An 8,950-nucleotide genomic window follows, 5' to 3' on the forward strand; every position below is an offset into this window, starting at 1 on the left:
CAGCCTGAATCTTCCCTCTTTTAGTCTGAAACCATTGACACTCGTCCTACTGCAACAGGTCCCGCTAAAATGTCTCTCCCCATCTTTCTTAAGGCCCTTTTTAAGAACTGAAAGACTGCAATAAGGTCTCCCCAGGCTGAACAACCCCAACTCTTTCAGCCTTTCCTCATAGGATGGAGAACCAGAAAACAAAAATTCCATGGCTATCCATCCCAAATCTGCTTTACCCATGAGCAGGGACTGCTCTGCTCACACGGTGCTGGACGGTGTGAGAGCCTTCTTGTCTGCCAGCTATTTGTCCTGAGAGTTTCAGGACAGAGCATTCACAGCTCCAGCAGGTCAGGTTGCTACACAGCCAACAGAAGCATCTTCTCACTCCTCTCCCTACCTCACAAGTGGAAGATACCATTTTGGGTACCACTGAATTGGATGACTAAACTTGTCTCTAAGATGTACTAACTTTATGAATAAATGTAAATTAAATTTATATCTAAAATTTCAGGGACTAAAGAAAATGGTAGAGCCCCATGTCCCTGCATGCACTAAGTGCGTGAGTATGTTTGTTGAATAAATCCTCCATTCCAATCACTAGATCATTCATAATAAAAAAGTCACAGTAAATTAAAATTTACTTTTAAAAACATAATGAGGAATAAGACATATTCATCTTTCTTTCAATTGTGAGCTACGAGTGAGCAGAACATTTTTAGGGTCTTTTTAATTATTTGGACTTGTACAGCTGAATGGGAACTTATTTCAGCTCAGACTGTTTCTGAGCTATTTGCTTTGGCTTTTGGCTTCAATACATCATTGCTCATTTTTTTCCCCCTCTTTTTTGACTTCTTTTCTGTGGAGGTAGGTGACTGAAAAAACACAGTTTCACTTCTCTTGCTTCCTTGCCATGGCTGAGGAAGGGAAGAAATGAACCCCCAAGACTGCAGGCTGACTGTGCCAAAGTCAGATCCACCACCCTTCACAAATGTTTCACTTCATCTTCCAAACTGATGACAATATTTGTGGAAAGCCAAGAATTTGCCAGGGGAGCATAGTGGTCTCCAGAAAAATGTGGTTCTCTAATTTTCTGAATAGAGGTAGGAAGGCAAATAGCCATTAGGTCTAAAAGATACTGGGGGAGGTTTTGCAGCATGGAAAAACAGAGAGAAAAAAACCACCTAATCCTGCACACTCATATTCATCCACATGACTGAACATTTGCCACTTCTATAGGATGCCAGGCTAAAAAAAAGCCTACAACTCTCAGATTTGCTGAGGTGACTCAAAGGACTGGGAAAAGTGAACGCAAGTTCCTGGTGACTTCCAAATGTGTTTGTTCAGTGTTAGTCTGATGACAGCCTGACCTTGAAAGAGAACAGGTAAGACTGTGATGATACTGTCATATCCATGAAGGAGAGAAGCTTAAAAAAGTATAGTGTAGCTCTAGTTCTTGCTTATTCATTGCTAATACATTGTTTGGCTGTAAAACAGTCACGTCCTGGTCGCCTTTATGTTGTTGGGATTACATGAATAAAGAAATGCTACCCTGACGTGCGTGCTCAGCCTTCAGCAGACACTTTCTGCAAATATTAGATTACCATAACAGAGCCCTTTAAATGCAGTAGGTACTGGTTGAACATCCTGTATCTAAATGGCTTAAAAGAACTTTTGGGGCATTTCCAGGACATCAAATATTCCCTTGGCAGGGACCATTGAGTTGCCTGTCCTGCATTAGCACATAATATACACAGCAAAACAGCTTGATTCCACAAGTAGCACAACATACATATGCTTTTTGCATCTCCTCTTAACAATAAATTCATAATGGTCACTGTGAACCTCACCATATCGCATGACTGTTAAATTAATTCCTTCTTTACTATCCCTGTAAATGTTTACCCAGGCAAAATTTGATGCTATGACTGACATTAGTGATACTGAAAGGAGAAAACTGTTTAAGGACATGGGATTTATGGCTTTGACAGACATGTTGGCTTGAATCTTTCACAAGAGACTAAGACTTTACCTGCCTGCTCCTCTCCTTTGCCCAAGATCAGCACTCTCAGGACCAACAGCAGAATGAAGTACTGCCTGGCAGTACTGAGGCTCCTGCTGAGATTCAAATGTATGGCAACATGGATAAAATCAAAACCAGCTCATAGAGGTAAGTTGGTGCCAAGATTCTGCAATGTGGAGGTGAAAGACTTGTGTTTTGCTCTGCTGACTTTCATGCAGAGCAGAAGTGTCCAATGGGTACAGCAACTTAAGCTGTCTTCAAGACATCCTTACTGTATGTTCGCTCTCTCTTGGAAACATGACAGCTTCAAATAGGCTCTAAAGTGAGTCTGAGTACCTATACATTAAAAAGGGCTGAGGTGTCTGAGAAAAAGACTTAACAAAGGTCATATGGCTCTAGTACTCATTAATGGATTTTGCAGTACAAATTGTTCACCTCCCATAGACCTATTTCAACATCTTTTCCCTCCTACTGCTCATGTTAAGTAGGCATCTAATTATCTAATATGGTTAGGATCATTATTTATCTTTCCTTTGCAACAAAGATATATACTTGAATCATAAGCAGAGTAAGATTTCACTTAACAGCAGTGGTTAAACAACAATTTTCGAGTTAGGGAATTGTTATTCATTCTTTACCCAATGAAACTGGTAAAACGGTCCATGAAATGTACCCTTCACTGTGCTTCAAAATAAGAAATATCTCAAAATAAATATCAAAGTCCAAGGTCTGGAACGAATTAGGTGATTCATGCTAAATGGCCAATCTTACTAGTTATCAGGAAAAAACAGATTGTTATTTTCAGAGATAAAGTATCATAAATGCTACCCTGATGGTAGACAAAATTTGGGAAGAACAGTATATGCAGTAGTAGCCTATGGAAGATGCTTATTGTAAGAATGGACTTTGAAAGATGCTTCGTTGTAAAGGCGAAGACATATAGCTGCTTTCCTCTGAGAAACCAAGATTTAAATTATGTTTATTTCTCAAAGTGTGTCCAACTGATATCTCATAGAATCATAGAATCATAGAATAGTTAGGGTTGGAAAGGACCTCAAGATCATCTAGTTCCAACCCCCCTGCCATGGGCAGAGACGCCTCACACTAAACTATGTCACCCAAGAGTCCCTCCAGCCTGGCCTTGAACACTGACAGGGATAAGGCAACCTATTCCAGTGCCTCACCCCCCTAACAAGAAAGAATTTCCTCCTTATATCAAATCTAAACTTCCCCCGTTTAAGTTTGAACCCATTACCCCTTGTCCTATCACTACAGTTCCTAATGAAGAGTCCCTCCCCAGCATCCCTATAGGCCCCCTTCAGATACTGGAAGGCTGCTATGAGGTCTCCAAGCAGCCTTCTCTTTTCCAGGCTGAACAGCCCCAACTTTCTCAGCCTGTCTTCATACGGGAGGTGCTCCAGTCCCCTGATCATCCTCATGGCCCTTCTCTGGACTTGTTCCAAGAGTTCCATGTCCTTTTTATGTTGAGGACACCAGAACTGCACACAATACTCCAGGTGAGGTCTCACAAGAGCAGAGTAGAGGCGCAGGATCACCCCCTTCAACTGCTGGTCACGCTCCTTTTGATGCAGCCCAGGATACGGCTGGCTTTCTGGGCTGCGAGCGCACACTGAAGCCGGCTCATGTTCAATTTCTCATCGACCAACACCCCCAAGTCTTTCTCTGCAGGGCCGCTCTGAATCTCTTCTCTGCCCAACCTGTAGCTGTGCCTGGGATTGCTCCGACCCAGGTGTAGGACCTTGCACTTGTCATGGTTGAACTTCATGAGTTTGGCATCAGCCCACCTCACAAGCGTGTCGAGGTCCCTCTGGATGGCATCCCTTCCCTCTAGCATATCAACCGAACCACACAGCTTGGTGTCATCAGCAAACTTGCTGAGGGTGCACTCAATCCCACTGTCCATGTCAGCGACGAAGATGTCAAGCAAGACCGGTCCCAACACCGATCCCTGAGGGACACCACTCGTTACTGGTCTCCAGCCGGACATTGAGCCATTGACCACAACTCTTTGCGTGGGGCCATCCAGCCAGTTCTTTATCCACTGAGTGGTCCATCCATCAAATTGATGTCTCTCCAATATAGAGAAAAGCATGTTGTGTGGGACAGTGTCGAATGCTTTGCACAACTCCATGTAGATGACATCAACTGCTCCACCCCTGTCCATCAGTTCCATAGCCCCATCATAGAAGGCCACCAAATTGGTCAGGCAGGATTTTCCCTTAGTGAAGCCATGCTGGCTGTCACCAAGCACCTTGTTGTTTTTCATGTGCCTTAGCATGGCTTCCAGTAGAATGTGCTCCAAGATTTTGCCAGGCACAGAGGTGAGACTGACTGGTCTGTAATTCCCTGGGTCTTCCATTTTCCCCTTCTTGAAAATGGGGGTTATATTTCCCTTTTTCCAGTCATCGGGAACTTCACCTGACTGCCATGATTTTTCAAATACGATGGCCAGTGGCTTAGCAACTTCATTCGCCAGCTCCTTCAGGACCCACAGATGGATTTTATCAGGTCCTATGGACTTGTGCATGTTCAGATTTTTAAGATGGTCTCGACAGAATCACTCCAGTCTCAGTGCAGTGCCATCAGGTGCCCGGGGAAGGTCAGAATCGAGGTTAAGCATAATTCCCAATGAGATCCCCATGCTTTTCCTCCTTTCCTTTCTCCTCTGCTCTCTTCCATGAGTTCATTTTGAGAGGATCTGCAAGTACCCTGAGAGAGCAGTGAATAACAGATGGTACCCCTACAAGTTCTGTACGAACATTCTGTGAGAATCATTAAAAGATGCTGACTTGGGCATATATTATGACAGTTTATGGCTGGCAAAAAAATAGGGAAAATGTTTACCAAAAGAGAGACAAGAAAAAACTGAACAGATAAATAGCTTCTCTAAGTGTGTAGCATTTCAGAACTGACTTGGTTTCCTCTTCAAATAAGTATAAGGCAAGTTATTTGGTTATTTGGGGTTTTTTTTCCACAAAATTGCCATAAACCCATATTTTTACTTATATCTGGGTGAATATGATAGCAGATCTCTTTTTCTTTCAAACAAAGTGCTTGAAAAATAGAAGAGACATTCGAAATTCATGTTTTAAAAACATGAATGGTTGAGTCTTCCAGCTGATATGTTGAAAAAGTTTACTCAGATGTGAATTGTCTATTAATGGAACAATGTTTGCTTTACCCTGGTAATTTTATTTATACTAACCTCACAAACCTGGGCAGAACCTTTTGTTCTGAGGAAATAAGCAAGCTGAATTTATCCCCTGATAGACTTCTGCAGTTCCCCACTTCTACACAAAAAATGAGAGTTTGTCTGCATATGGAGTTATTCCAGTGCAAACATTTAACAACTCCAAGCAATTCAGTCTGGAGTGATAGTACACGTGGACACTGAGACTGGAATGCGGGTGTCTTTCCCTGTATTTACTTCACTAACTTTCATAACCAATTCTAGCAGAAATAAAAAGAAATAATCACATTGCCACATGACTTACTGCATTTTACCACTCTCCGACTTTAAATTTACAGCTTCTCTTGTTCCAGATGCATTTATTCACATGTGCAGACAAGCCCCAGACTGCAAGGAATGGCTCCAGTTTCGCTCATGGAAGTGGTCCTTCCCAGGAATTCTTTCTGGGTGTTAATGTTACTGAAATCCAGAGGCCAAATTCTTGGCTCCACGGATCCCCTTTCTGCCGCAGCCTGGCATTATGAAGAGGCTGTAACGCTGATCCAAGAAGCCAGCTGAACCTTTTCTCTGGCACAGAGAGAAGCATCATCAAGACCAGGCTATTTCCACTGGAAAAATGAGCCTTATTCTGCTCAAGAAATGAATGTGCTGTAATGAAATTTTACAACCTTCATAATAAGCCCATTATCGAGATCGTGACAAAACATGAAAAGGCTTTCAACTTTCAGTAGTTTCGTGCTAACCCAGAAGAATTTTAGCCAGCTCTAAGCCTGTTTTGTGATGATCAGTTGGTGTCAGATACAGGTTTGTTTAAACATTATATTTTACAACCATAAATTTGGCTTTTTAGCTGGAATTTGAACTTAGACTTTATTGCTAATCCACAGTCAGTGATTGAACTTGTATTTCACAAGTTCCTCTGTGGACTTTCATATTCTGAAAGTGTCTATTTTAGACCTGCAATCTAATATCACTATCCCATTACTAAATATCCATCTCACACCTGAATACATGACTGCTAAATAACAGTACATCTGCCTGTTTTGTTTTTGCTTCTCTTTAGAGCAGGAGATTCTTTAGTGCCTTATTAAAGCAGTCATTGTGTTTTACTATCAATCCTCTTCATAGCTGGGAAACTGAGAATCTGTGGCACAGAACAGCAAAACAGCAAGGGTAACCCAGCAGGAGGTGTCAATACCAGGTGTCATAGTGGGAAACTTGAGTTTTAGTTCAGTGAGTTTGCAATTAGGTCACATTAGGCATGTAAACATTTTTAATACATTTGATGCTACCTTAGAAGTGGTATGTGTCAGGTATTCTATTGCAACCTCCTGTCATCCAGGAGATAGTTCAAATTCAAGTTCATTATCCATCAAGATAAATGCCAGTGTTACTGGGACAATTTTTGTTCTCTTCCTTAGTTCTCTTGGTCAGCTCATGCTGCCATTCCTTCCTGTTAGGACAGACTCTCTCATTATTTTTCTGTAGAGTATGTACTTTTGTTTCCTCTCTCCTTGGCTTCCTTCTCTCATAAGTTTTTGTTGTGCTGAGATGCACAAGGGACAATCCATTTACTTCCTCAGCCTGTCAATAGGAAAGGTGGATTGCTACTGCTGAGACCTGTGGCTTCATCTCCAGGCCCAGGATGGACAGAACACAGGTCTAACTGAGAGCCACCCAGGTGATGCATCCTGAACCTGTCCAGAGATACCATCTGAGGTACCCCACCAAGTCACTGAGAAGCATGTTTCATTGGACTTTCTCTGCATTTCTTAGTTACGTGGTGACTGGAGTCACTGCATTACTTGCATGTACCTTCTTTACCCAGATCGGACAGTATTTGACAAGAGCAAGCTCTGCAACTTAACACTCCTAGCTGGTGATTAAAATGCACGATCTTGCTTTCTGTCATCCTTTCCTTACCTAACTTCTGACAGAAATCTTTCTTGGGGAAATAATTTTCACAGCTAGGTTTAGAGAACAGACAGCTGGTGCAGGGCAAGAATGTTAGTTTATAACCACATCTTTTCCAATGAAGCTTCATCTAAAATAGCTTCAATTTTCAGGCAGCTACTGAGTGATTTGAGGGGGTGATGGAATAACATGCTAGAAGGAATTAAATTCCAAACAGAGGGGCTGGGCACTAAGTGGAAATGTTCTAAATGTGAAGAGACCATCTCCAAATGCAGACTTGGGTTACAGAAATAGAGTATTTGCTGCCAGGGATGCATTTCCAGTCCCACTCCTGGGTCAGTATGTGTCATGACACTAAATATGTATATACGTGGTGGTCTGCAGTATAACTAATTCAGCTACTGTCAGAACACCTGGTACACCAGACATGGCCCAAAGTCCCTTGAAGTCAAGGGCCCTTTCCATTGACTTCAAAGGACTCTAGATCCATGCTGTAGGAATGGCAAGCCAAGCTCATTGCTGGAGCAAATGATGACAGCTCCATGGAAAATAGTGTAATTGTTTGCTGTGCCAGCAGTGAATCTGGCCTAAAAACTTTGTTCGGCAGCGATCAGAGGCTGCATAGTTTATTCAGTGGTTCAGAAGGTAAATAAATTTTCATGGCCACCAGTGTATCAGCCATGTTATGCACCCAATTACATTTTGACTGTATGAAATAGTTCCTTTCTTCAATCATTCATTTAAATGCTCTTTATTTGTTGTTGTTGAAACAGTCACCAATTGCTTACTCTCCTTATCTAAAATGCTGCTTAATATTTGAAGCTTTACTTTTCACACAGTAGCAATGTAATAAAATTGATTGAATGATTATGAGTCTGGTTTTCATTTGCTAGAGTATTGATAGAGGAGAAATGAAATCACTCCACTTGTAAAAGAGCAGAGCGGAAATAACTCTGGGCATTACTAGCTCCAGTAAATGTAGCAGTAATTCTGAGCTGGCTCAGTGCTGGCCATTTCAATTCAGGCATTTGAATTCAGAGGAGACCTTCAAAGCATTGCATTTTGTCTTCTCTTTACTAGAAGGTCTTGGTGATAAATCCCTTGCTCAGTAATACATGCAAGAAAGTCTTGTAGACTGTACTAGAAACATTTATGATTACAAGACCACACAGACAAAAATAATGGATAGGAAAGTGTTATGGAGGATGGCCTGGTATTTCTTCCCCTTGTTGATGTTTTATTGAAGTCCATAGTCTGATTGCTTGTTCTGTTGGATTTGTTCATATCAGCAACCTGACAAATGAGCATTACATGTGGATTATGGCAAATTAAATGCTCCATAGATTTCCATCCCTTTTTTGGCCAGCAGAATAAATAGCCTTAATCCAGATAGCAGATGTCAAGGGGGGTATAGCTTTTTAGGAACACATAAAACATACAGGAAAAAAACCCACATTACATGTTGGCAATGAGAGGCAGTGAATGTGATAAGGGCCCCAAAAGCACTTAGAAGCCTTATGTTAATATCAGTCCGGGCAGGAGGAGTTTTATGGTAATGCAGAAAAATTTAATTTATGGGGAAGCAAAGGAATATTGCAGTATTTCATTCTTGTTTCTCCATTTGTCCTTATAAGCATCATCAGTGATCAATGAGGAGGAAAAACACTATTAAAAAGGATTATTTCACCTGCCTCCTTCTTCAGTTTGGAGATTTCTCCCCCTTCAGGCAGACAGCAGCCCCGTAAATAGTTAATCTGGCACTTGGCACCTCTAAGAGGTCTGTGGTGGAGGAAGGAACAAGTTAGTGATGGGTG

The sequence above is a fragment of the Lathamus discolor genome, chromosome 4 (genome assembly GCF_037157495.1).
Source record: "Lathamus discolor isolate bLatDis1 chromosome 4, bLatDis1.hap1, whole genome shotgun sequence".
NCBI classification, from domain to species: domain Eukaryota; kingdom Metazoa; phylum Chordata; class Aves; order Psittaciformes; family Psittacidae; genus Lathamus; species Lathamus discolor.